Genomic DNA, 12,440 nt, shown 5'->3' with positions numbered 1-12,440 from the left:
CCAGGAAGTAGCCTTGGCCCATACCCGCCCCAGCTTCCATCTAGAGAAGCCAGTGCAGCAAAACAGGAGGCCGTAGGTGGCAGGGGCCAAGGGCCACGAGAGGGAGAAGAACGGGGAAGGGCTGCGGCAGAGGAAGCAGGGCCCCAGCTCAGTGGCGGGGGAGGGGACGGGCTCCACCTGACACCCCCACCCCCTGGCCCTCGCCCAGGGCCTCCAGGAGGACCCTGCCCCCATCCTATCTCAGGGGAGAAAGTGCAGCTCTCTGCATTGCCAAACTCCAGTAATGAATCCCACATTCGTTCCATCCCCAGCTTACTGAACGCCCTCCCTTCGCCTCTGGGCTGCTCTGAACAGCTGGCCTGCAGAAGTCAGCAGACAGCTCAGAGGGGCCTCTGCAGAGGTGCTGGCTGCACCCCCACCCACCCCTGCCTCGGAAGAGCAGGCTTCTTGTTCCTGTTCCTGTCCTTTCCGTGGGAAAGCTGGAGAAGGAGTCATGAACTGGGTCCACCATTAACCTTTGCCTGCCCATCAGTTCCTGCAGGCACCCTTGCAGTGTGGGATGGCCAGGTGAACCTCACGCAGCCCATCAAGTTGAGGAGCAAGCGGCGAGCATGGAGAGCAGGGACGAAGGCACAGACATGCAGAGTCAGGTTGTGTGAGCAAAGACGGCTGGTAAACTGCTTCTTTGCAGCCACGTTGCCCAGCTCTATCCCCATGCGAGTGAAGTGTGTGGACTTAGCAGAACGGAGGCCCCTGTGAAGTCCTGCCTCGCTGACACACCAAGGCAGGGCTCAGAGCAAACGTGTTCTGTACCTATGCCGCTGTTCTGACACGCGTGCTGTTCAGTCACACTCATAGCACACCTGCAGTGCAGGCAACACACTGACCACATCCTCAGATGCATGCTAACCACGTGCAAGGCGGTCAAGGGTGGGGAGAAGGGCTAAGTCACAGAGGCCCCACAGAACTGCAAAGGTTCTGATTAACAGTAATGCTGCTCGTGAGCCTGGAAGGTGTACGTCTCCACCAGCTGTCCCGTCTTGTGTTAATGTCCTTCTGGAACGACATGTGGGAAAGGGGCTGCGCTGACCAGTGACCACTGGCACCTCCACCCCACCTCAAGTCTGATTCTGCCTCCAGGCCAGTGCAGGGCAGGTAGCTCCACTCCCTGCCTGGCCACTGGCTGGAGGCTGTTTGGTAGCCATGCCACACCAAGACACCCACTCCCTGAAATGCCACAGAATCAGGCTCTGGGAGCCATGACTCCAGCTCTGCCAATGACCAGCTGTGTGACCCTGGCCAAGTTACTGCCTCTCTCTGGACCTGAGATGAGAGCTATGTCTGAGGTCCGAAAAGGGTTAGGAACCAGGCTCTGGAGTCAGGCTTCCTGAATTCAGACCCTCCCTGTGCCACACCCACTAGCTGTTTGGCCCTGGGCAGGTTACTAACCTCCGGTGCCTCAGGTTCCTCATCTGGGAAATGGGAATAATAACAGAATTGGAGTCAAGGGGTTGTTGAGACGATTAAAGAAAGTACTTACTCCAGGTGAAGAGCCCTAAGACCGTGTGAGGTCCACAGGAAACCCTGGTCACCAGGAGTGCTGTCACCATCAAGGGGCCCCATCGGCCCTGGCAGCCTGAGGTCCCAGCCAACAGAGGGAGCTGCTGCCTTTCCTGTCGCACCTCTAGTGGCAGTGGCCACAGCTGGAGCCTGGCCTTAGTCTCCAGGAACCAACCACCCTTGTGAATTAGTAGAGGCCCCAGGCCACCAGCCTAGGTCCACATGCAAGAAGGGGGAGCCAACTCTTCCGGGCTTCACACAACCCACACTTTTCACTCTCCTCTGCTTCATTGCAAGAGCAAATACCAACCTCAGGCCTGGTGGGAAGAGGGGGTGAATCCAGAGAAACCTCAGACTTGAGGGTGGATAAAAAGAGGGGGTCACGGGGGTGCCCCGAGATGTTATGGGGCTGTCCTCAGCCCATGGAGGGACCCTCGCAGGCTGATAGGACCCCACCATGGCTCCCTTAACCGTTGGTAACCCTTTTCCTCTTCTGCCCTCTCCCTCCAGCAGCTGGGAGGACAAAGGGAACATAGCCCAGGTGGGTGGCTGGAGCAGGGCCAGGATCCCAGAGCCTGAGTCAGTCCTGCCACCACACCCTGTTCAATATGAAGCAGGCCAAGAGCAGCTGCCTGGTGGGGTGGAAGGGGCCCTGCCTCTCCCAGCAAGTGCTGAGAGCTTGGCCCATAGACACCGAGCCCAGGGACCTCCGACAAGTGGAGAAGTGAGCAACTTACACAGACCACTACAGCTACTTTTCCTGCACCAAACCACACACACACACACACACACACACACACACACACACACACACACACACACACACACACGTCTGGTTGGGGGGGCAGGAAGACAAGGGCTCCGTGCCGGGGAAGCCCCCACTCCTGGTAGGGGAGGCCCCACACAAGCTCCCCTCTGGGCCGTGCATTAAGCAGAGGGCGGAAAACCTTAATTAGTACCAGACCGTGCTGTGCTAAGGGAGGGAGGGGACAGGAAAGGAAACCAACATGGAACATGAAGGGCCCCAGGAAGGGGGTGGGAGCTAAGGAAGAGAAGGGTGCACTCTGGGCCAAATCTGCAGCGAAGGGGGTACAGAGATACAGCCCAGCCTTGCCCCTCTTCCTCTGCAGAATGATCCCATCTTCGCTATCTACAGCCTGTCCTGGCAAGGCTGGGTTCTGCTCTGATGTCAGAAGTCAGAGTCCAGCTGCGGCCAACCCTCTCTGTGCCCCTACGAAGCCAGCAAGTCAGTGCCCGGGGATGCAGCAGCTGTTTCAGGTGTGGAGGGACCGGCCCCGGCCCGGACAGGACGGTCCTGTCGCACAGACTTGCAGCGGCCACTCAGCGCACCTGGTCGGGAAGGACTGGCCCTGTGTTGGCTGGCCCCTTCTCTACTTGAACACCAGCGTGCCACCAGTCCGGGGGACCTCATTCCTGTCCCTGCTCCCTCTATCTAGAAGGGTCACCATGGCAGACGTGCAGTGGCCTGCCTCCTGCAGCCCCCGTCTCCCAGCCGCCCTAATCCGGTCCAGGTGCCACTCTACTCCTTGTTCTGTGAGGGGCTGCCTCACGCTACATACAGGGCAGGGGCCACCAGGCCGAGTCTCAGGCAATGACCAGGGCCTGGAGGGCAAAGCTTCCAGGTGACCAGTGCATGAGAGTGGGCTTCTGGGAGAGGGGACCCCAGGGATGCCCATCTCCCTTTTGAGAACTGTGACTGCTCTGGGCAGCAGCTCACTAGTCTGTAACTGTTCCCTCATCTGTAGTCCCCACTTGAGTGCTTCCAGAAAAAGCATTCCATCTGTGACCATCAGTGTCCCAAGATCTAAGAATATTCTCAGAACACCAACTACAACAAAAGCTAACATCGAGAAAAAGCTTACTAAGTGCGGGCACTGTCCCCTGAGCTCTCCACATGTCCTCCTAGGTCCTCGAGCCTGCCCATGCGAGCCTTCCCATTAGCACTCTCCCTTTAACACACTAGGAAATGGACACAGAGAGGTTAAGCAACTTGCCCCAGGCCACACAGCAAGAAGGGGTAGGAGCTGGCTTCCTCCAAAGCCAGCCCCTTTCCCACTAGCCTTCCTGTGCTCCCCTCTGAGGCAGGGCAGTCCAGTGGTCTAATCTCCCAGAATCTCATATTCTAATTGGAACCCTGGGTCAGGGAGTAGAGTGTCTTCCTCTCTCTAACCACAGTCTCAGCCCCCGACTTGGTGGATGAATAGGTGGAGGAAGGCAACAGAGACAAAGACAAAACACAATAAGAGTATCATTTACTACTCACTGCACCCTACAGATAACATCACAAGATAAAAAGAGAAAGCACCCCGCAGGCCCACAGCCGCCTCCCAGCCCAAGCCCAGGTTCACTCTGCTGAAAATGCCCAGTCTCTCTCCAAGTCCCATCAGCCAAGAAAGGGTTAACCTTCCATAAATGTGGCCCAACCCTTCTGTGAGGCAAGACTCAGACAAAGAGAGAGGGGAAACTGAAATCTCAGTGACAGAGCACTGTTGTGCATATCAGGGAGAAGTTGGATTGGTTCGGTTTGGTTTTTAATCATTTGTATTAAGTGCAAGTGTAGAAAAAACAGACTGGAAGGAAACACTGAAACGTTCACAGTGAATATTTCTGTAGAATGCAATTATAATTGATCCCTTTCTTTATAGTTTTCTGGTTTAAAAAAAAAAAATCACGAGTAGGTGTGATTTTTTAAAATCACAAAAATAAAGTTAATTTTTTAATCAGGAGGACACATGCTTCTTAGCGTCTTGGCCGTCCTAACGTTAGCTGCTGGCATCACCTGGCCAAGCAGATGGAATGCTCCAAGGAGCCGTCAGCCGGACCCTGGGCTGGGCCCGCCCTGGGGGATCCAGAGGGCCAGGTCCCTGTTCCTCTATGTGCAGAGCTGGGTCAGGACCTACCAAGGGGCTGCCACGAGGCCTCTTCCCTTTGGGCTGCAGGGAGAATGGGGGTCGACCCACGTTTGTGTCAACACAGTCCTGTTTCATCCACAGCCTGGTGGGGCCTCCACTCCTGGCCTGGCCCCCCACCCGGCCCAGCATGACAACTCCAGGAAAAACGTTAGCAGGGAAGGAAGTCACTGGGGGTGTGACAGGAGACACTAGGGTCAGAATTGTAAAACGTTTGCTCCACTGAGTCCTCTCCAAGGACTCGAGACCTCCACTGCCCCCTACTGACTGGCTGGCTGGGAGAGGATGATGGGGACGGAGCGCCCAGTGAGACCAAGGCTGGAGGGCCAGTGGGCACCACTGAGGCAGGAAGTAGAGCTGGGTGCACACAGGAATGGGAGGGCAGCCTCTTACCCAGGCCAGTTCCTGTCTCCAAAACATCAACGTGCCCCTTCCCCTGGCCACAAAACGAGGCTGCCTGGGACTACACACTTACCCTCCAGGTGAGAAAACTGGGCTGTGCCTGGCAGTGCGCCCAGAGGCCACTCCCACCAGAGCTGCTGCCAGGGCTTGCATGGTGCATGTATGTCATGGGGCAAAGCCCTGCTCTCAGGAAAGTGGCCTTCACTCCACCAGCGGCCGGTGCTACACCAGGACAGCCTACAGCTCCAAGGCAAACCCCAACTCAGAAGCACAGAGAGGGCTCCAGAGCCCTGAGCAGGCCCTCCTTCTCTGGACCCGAGTCCCCGCAGCTCAACAATCACTTCCCCAGCTGCGTAGGCTGCCAACTCGTAAACCAGACCCTGCCCATACCTCCCTCGCCAGCTCCTGTCCCCAGCACACTTCAGTCCTTTATTCCCACCTCCTTCACACCAAGCATCCTCAAAACCCCCTCTTCCAGCAAGGACACTGCCCCTAAACGTGCCCCCCACACCCTGAGTGGCCACCTCTTTTGGGTCACAGGAAACTAAGACACAGCTTCTGGCCTTCTCCCCTTACCGGCCTCTCCGTGAGAACAGAAGTCACCTGGGTGCCTGACACCCAGAGCACCCTATCCGCATCAAGATGTCCCCTCTAATTCTGGGTCACCACCCCCATGAGGTGATCAGCGCCCAGCCCCCCCACCAACCGCAGCCGGGTGTCTGGTCACTTCTTCATCACAGCCAGCTGGCACCCCCCACAGGAGGCCTGTGAGTGCTGACGGCATCGCATGGCAGCGCCTCCCCTCCTGCATGAGCGCTGGCTCGCCCTGCCCAGCTGGCATGCACAGCCACACGCAAGCTGAAGGACACAGGTGATGCCACCATCCCCTGCCTGGCCACCTCCTCCAAGAAACTGATGTCATCTTCAGTAGCAGCACTACTTGTCACACACTGACCAGGACTGTGCCGCATCCATCTCTTACATCATTCCATTAAAACCTCACATCTGTCCCCATTTACACACAGCGAGACGAAGTCATAGGTAGGATAGAATTTAAACCCAGGTCTGGCTCCAGCCTCCTTGAGCCCACCAGGTGACAGCCCAAAGCAAGTACTTCCCAGGTGAGAAGCACTCCCTCCCTTCTCTGCTGACCTCAGGGCCCTCGACTCTAGGTTCGGCCCTATCTTGGAAGCCCCCAGCATTCTCCCTTCCAGCACAGCTACCTATAGCCTGGGCTATTGCTGTGTGTCCCAGGATCAATGTCTTAACCTCTCTGGGCTGTATCTTTAACATGAGGATGCAGCAGCAGCCACCTACTTCACTTCTCTTTTAGATTTTATTTATTCATTTTTATTAGAGAGAGAGAGAGAGAGAAAAGAGATAGAAGGGGGGAGGAGCAGGAAACATCAACTCCCATATGTGCCTTGACCAGGCAAGCCTGGGGTTTCGAACTGGCGACCTCAGGATTCCAGGTTGACGCTTTATCCACTGCGCCACCACAGGTCGGGCACAGCCACCTACTTCCATAGGTCAACAAGAGGCACAGCTTTTCCAAATCTCGCATGTGCTGCTGCTACCTGCCTTGACAGGTAGGGACTGTTAACTGCCCTTTTCCTGGAGGAGGAAGCTGAAAGGTCCCAGAAGGTACCCAAGGTCACCCAGTTTGCAAGTGGAAACAGGTAGGTCAGAGCCTACAGTCCTGCCCACTGTGTATGTCTCCCCAAATGAGAACCCAAACAGGACAATTGGTGTTTCATTGGTGGCCCAGCTATGCCAGTCCGTGCTGGCCGCCCTGCCCATGCTGAGGTGGGCTGGTGCTCACACCTTGCTTCTTTGCCTGTGTCCTGCCTGGTTTCCTGCAAAGGCCCTGAGGTCAGAGGTCTGGCTTGAATACTGGTACCTGCTGTGAGATTCTAGGCCAGTGACAGCCACTGGCCTCCTGGGTGGCTGTGGGGCTACAGGAGGCACATGGAGATCACCAAGCCTGCTGGCTGACACACTGAGAAGGTGAGATATGTGGCAGCTGTGGGGTGAAAACAAGTGATAAATGGATCAAACCAAAAAGGTGAATGAGCTGGAGAGGGGGTGCCGATTAAACAGATTGGGGTGGATCGAGCTGCTCCAACATGATGCACAGGCCCCAAAGAAATGTTCTCTTGGCTTCAACCCAGTGCTGCAGGCAGCCGTGACCAAGGGATTGGAGCTGACCCTGCCCTTGAAACACATTCACGATACTTGCCCAAGAGCTAGAGACGGGCCGGGCTGGGGAGGCAGGCTGGGGCACCCCTTCTAACCAGTGGGAAATCCGGTCCTGGCCACTTCTCCCTCCCTGGGCTTCTAATTCATCCTGCCTTCTGTCCCCGGGGCCCTCTCCTGACTGCCTCCCAGAGCCTCAGACTGGGCAGGCTTTGAGGCCTGCCTCTGTCCCTTCCCTTCCTTTTATCAGTCCCTCTGTGCTGCACGGGTCCCCTACAAACACCTCCATTCACCATTCCTGGGGCACCTGAGCTGGGTGGGAGTTTAACGCCAGACAGACCCAACCCACAATGAGCTGTGCCTACAGCCATTATTCCGACCTTGGGCCTTTGATCAGGCTGGGACCTCAGCCTCCCTGTGGACCCAGCATAAGGCATTTCACTCTCTGATTCCTTGCCTGACCGTGGGCACCAGCAATTCATCTACTGGCAATATCTTCGCCATGTGTGGTTGTCTGCTGAGGTGTGACAATGCCCCTTTGCCCTCTATCCTAATCTCTGCACCAGACCAACCTCCTGCTTTCTAAGGTCCACAAGATGCCACTTTCTCCAGGAAGTCTTTCCTGGTTGCTCCAGTTAGATGGAGCTTCACCTCCTGAGCTGCCCTAGAATTCAGTCAGTATTCCTGGGGAAGGTACGGGAGGCCTTGCAGGCCACTACAGGGATCAGACTGCAGGGAACAGCATAGGACAGGCAGTTGGTTCTGGAGGGGAGAAAGCCAGGGGCTGGAGCAGGGGGACAAGAGTACTCAGGTTCAGGAATCTGCTGGAAGCAGCCATGTGTAGCGGGATGCTTCTCAGATTTCTTAGGGCCTGGCAACTCAGTGGGTAGGTAGGGTGCTGGTTTCTAAGCAGGAGGACTGGGGCGTGGGCTTGGGAGGAAATGGCCGGCTGCCTGGGCTGGGCCTAAGAAACCCACTCGGGGGACACCCCATCCATCCTGCCCAGACCCCTGTGCTCTTCTTGATTCACTGTTCTGTGTCACATCCACTTGTGTGACCACAGACTACCTTCTCACAGGTACACACTTCTCAAGCAGGCCACCTGGGGCCCCACATAACCTGCACATCACGCTGCCCCTACAGATGAGGACCCACAGGCAGCAGAGCTGTGTGTGCCCAGTATCACATGGCCCGCATCAGGCACGTGGGTTAACCCTGCGGCTTCTGGCTCCAAGCCCCAAACACGGCTTTTTTCATGCTCAGACCGTGAGCACACACGTAAATGTTGGATGGGTGGTGCATGGATGGGGTGGGTGGATTCCACTTTTCAGCCTCCCAATACATGCATGCTGGGTCCCTGGGGGTCCCTCAGTTACTGAGCGCAGACACAGCCCCACCCAAAGGCTGAAGTCAGGCCAGTCTTAGAGAGTACAGGGCTGGCAGGGGCCCCTTCCCTGTATGGGCAGCCCCAGGGCAGCGGCACCATAGCCAAAACAGGGCCAGGGAAGGCAGGAACTACAGCCAGAGTTCCACTGTGCATGGGTAGCCACCGTAGGGAGACAGCCACATCCCTCTCCTGGACCTCTGGAGCCAGCAGGTAGGGGTCAAGGGCTCTGGCTGCAGGCAGGAGAGGGCCTCACAGCAATACACACTGGGAGTCCAGCCTGCAAAGCCTGGAGATTTCCAAAGGCTGCTGGCCTGGCTTCCTGTGCAGCTGGATTCCCCTGTATACTCAGTCCCCCGTCAGCATGACTTCCCACAGCTGGGTCCATCTTCCCAGGCCCATCACATGGTATAAGTCAGAGCTGCACTGGGGGTGGCAAGGGGCCAGGAACAGCCCCCCGGAGAGGGGGTAAGTGCACAGGTCACACTCCCGGAAACGGAAGTGAGCTCACTGGGGCCCAGCCTACTCTGCACAGGCTCTGCCTGCTGTTACCCCTCTCCCAAGGGGAACCCACGCTGGCCAGCGGGGAGCAGGGGTTGAACTATCCTCCAGCTCCCTCCTCTGAGTGAGTGCTGAGTCCCACAATCTCCTTTCAGGGGCTGGGCTCAGAAGGGACCAGATGCTCATTTACTAAGGGATCCAGCATGCAACACAAAGGGCTTCTGTGCAACACTTCCCATTGATTCTGCCAAAACCCTTCAATCCATTTCACAGGCAAAGAAACTGAGTGCTAAAGTGGCCTGCCAAAGGCAGAGAGAGATCAGGGATTCCTTCCATCCACATTACAAAGTCAACAACAAATCACGCAGCCTGAAACAGCTTCTCTGTGATCCAACAGTTAAGTGAACACCTCATGGCACCCTTGAGGGACATCTTGACAGTCAATCAGGCAGGACTGTGCTTGCTGGGCTTTCAACTCCTGAGGTCCCCTCCCTACTACCCAAACAGGCCATGGAGGGGCCAGAACCCAGGTGGATTAAAAGGTGTTCACATTACCTGCTGGAACAACTACTGGGTCACAGACCCTCCTGCTGAGCCAAGTAGCTCAACCAGAGGCTATCACAGCGACACAGAAACCCTGTGTCCAGTGACCAACCAGCTGGGGCTCTGGAGTCCAACAGCTCTATGTTCAAATACTAAAATGGGTCAGTGGCCCCTTCTTGCTGTGTGGGCTGGAGCAAGTTATTTGACCTCTCTGTGCTTCGGTGCTGGCTCCTCTACAACAGTAACTATTTTCTAAGGTTGTTATACAGACACATCCCAAGAAGCCCACAAAGCGTGGAGCCTGGCACTTAGAGCCTCTAAATACGTAGTAAGTGGTCACTATGATTAATGAAATATTAATGAAGACCGGGAGGGGAATGACAGCCCCCCCGTGGTGTCCCAAAAAACGGAAACAAATCTGCTGGGCACGAACAGCAGCAGCCGGCAAGCCAAGGGCAGGCTCCCAGGCCGAGCTGGCAGAGCAGCCCTCCGGCCTGTCAGTCGCGGGCAGGGCCCAGGCCAGGCCGCCACCCTGGATTACCTCAGAGCTGGCACCCGTTTCAAAAGCACATGCCTGGACTTTCCAGATCATTCCTCCCCTCTCTCTGACCTTCCCCCACTCAGTTAACACCTCCCGACTTTCTTACTCACTCTCTCTTTTCATTCCTGTTCAAAAACAAATAATCCAGGCCAAATGTGTCAGCTGGCTCCCTGGAACCTGTGGAAGTCCCACTGTGGGAGGAAGGGGGCGTGGCCACGGGAAGGATTTCTCAGAGCCACAATCTTGGAAGTGGGACATTGCTGAGACAAGGTCACTTGGGCAATGACAGGGGCCAACCTGGCCCCCTCCCTCCAATCAGGACCTAGCCTGGGACCACTTCTCTCAAGTCTCCTGGACAAGAGACTGCAAGTTGGGTCACATGGTCACAAACACTGCATCGAGTCTGCCATTTTCAGGGGTGCGGAGGGCCACCTGATGGGTTCCTGAGCATTCTGAGAACAGACATTCAGGGGGCTGAGGTTTCTCACCCTCCCCACAGCCCAGCTAAGACGCATATGTCACCTCAGCACCCACCGTCCTCACCTGGCGACACAGGCGTGAGTCCTGGCCAAGATCCCAGAAGGAGGGAAGCGGGGGAGGGCGCAGGGGAGGAGTACTCAGAGCTGTGTTTAGTAAACTTTCTTTCGCAGAGTTGCCCCCCCCCCCGAAGAGACCCTGGTTTCAAAGGGTGGGCTCAGGCCCAGGAAGCTGCATTTCAAAGTCAGAACTACCCAGAGCTATGCCAAGGAAACGCAAGCCTGGCAAGTAGAAGCAGGGCCCAGAGGGTCTGCCAGTGAGTGCCCTCTGTCCCTGGGTCTCGCCCAGGGTTGTCGGCTTCCTCATTGTCTCATGTGGCTAAGAGCCCCGCTCCCTGGGACCAGCCATGAGCACTCCCTGGGGAAGGAAGGGTCCTGGGAGATGAGAGCACATGGTTTGGCAGGCCCCTGTGCTGCCCAGACCCTACAGTCACTCCAGCCTCCTCAACCTCGATCCCCCAGGCAAAACTCTGGGAGCCTGCTCCTGAGGCTCAGAGACCAGAAATGAGGGGACTCAAGGAAGCTTCTCACCAGTCCCCCAGGCCATGCAGATGAGCTAACCGCCCAGAAAGCCACGTGGTGGCTACTACTCTCGTGGCCACCCAGCCTGGCCTGAGACGGAGCATTGACAAGAGTGGAGACGCTGCCTTCCCACTGGCTCCACCACCTGACCTTCCCTCTGATGCTCCGAGGGTCCCAGCCTCGGCATCCAGGAAGCGTGGACAGGGCTCTGTGCTAGTCCAGGTAACACCCTCCAAGAGCTGAGCCCAGCACCCTATGGGGCTGGGCAGGGCCTCTGGCCAGGGCCTCTCGATTGTGGGGTAAGCGAGGAAGCTGCCAATCTCTATGGGTAAGGTTCATCCATGTCCAATCTTCACCCTGGTGGGGTTAGAGGAAGCCCCCAGGGAGAGAAGCCCATCTGAGCCTAAGGAGACAGGCAGGGGATCTGCTTGAGTTCCAACAGAAAGATCAATGACCTGTAACAAGCCTGCAAGAGCCATCCCTGCATACAAAGACAGAGGCACAGGGACCTGCAGGGACCTGCTCTAGGGCCAGAGAGCAAACCTGGAGGGCAGGAATGCTGGCATGACAGCCCTGTCTCCCGCTCTTGCCCAGGCCAGCCTGGAGATCACAGGGTAGTTTTAAATCAGCTCCCTCCCCAACAAAAAAGGCACACTTCCCCATCACCAGTGCAAACATCTGTTAGTTCTTCCAGCAGAACTCAGGCTGGTCTTGTGAGGCGGGAAGAGAAAGATAGCTGGCAGGGAGGGCGTAAGAGGGAGACACTGGGCCAGGCTGGCTGGGACTGGACTGACCGGGCGTGACAGTGAGCAGCAGAGATTAGGAGAGAGAAGCAGGACTTCTGTAATCTGTTCCCACTCACCTCCTGACAAGCAGGATCTTATTTCAAAATTCAGGGCAGTGGAAGGGCTAGAGGAAGGAGAATACCAGTCTCTCTTACTGGGGTTTTCCTTCATTATATCAGAAGGATCATGCTGGTCTGGTTTCCTCAGCATGTCAGCCAAGATCCAGTCAGGACCCAGCCTCATGCACTGGCCGGTCCCCATTCCTGGGTGGCCAGCAGAAAGTTCCAGCCCCCACCTTGCTGCTGCCGCCTCCTCGGCCAGCTCAGAAGCCAGGCTCTCCCAGGGTTCAAACCCAGACTGTCAGCAGCTGTGGGGCTTGAGACAAGTGGTTGGAGCTCTCTGTGCCTTGATTTCCTAATCTGGAAAATGGGATCACAGAAGTAACTACTGTTCCTGGAAGCCAGCGTCATTAGGTTGCCCAGACCTGGCCACCCAGCCAAGATAAGGTTTCACTAATTGTTGCCGCAGGAATCTGGACCT

General features: G+C 56.6%; 1 protein-coding gene across 5 annotated transcripts in view; it reads right to left on the bottom strand.

Annotated features, from left to right (window-relative positions):
* SEPTIN9 (septin 9) overlaps positions 1-12,440 on the bottom strand; it is a 163,758-nt gene that overhangs the window by 51,504 nt on the left and 99,814 nt on the right. The gene's annotated exons all lie outside the window — the stretch shown is intronic.

Source organism: Saccopteryx leptura, chromosome 4 (assembly GCF_036850995.1).
Source record: "Saccopteryx leptura isolate mSacLep1 chromosome 4, mSacLep1_pri_phased_curated, whole genome shotgun sequence".
Taxonomy (NCBI): Eukaryota; Metazoa; Chordata; class Mammalia; order Chiroptera; family Emballonuridae; genus Saccopteryx; species Saccopteryx leptura.
This window is presented reverse-complemented; position numbering and strand designations above follow the sequence as displayed.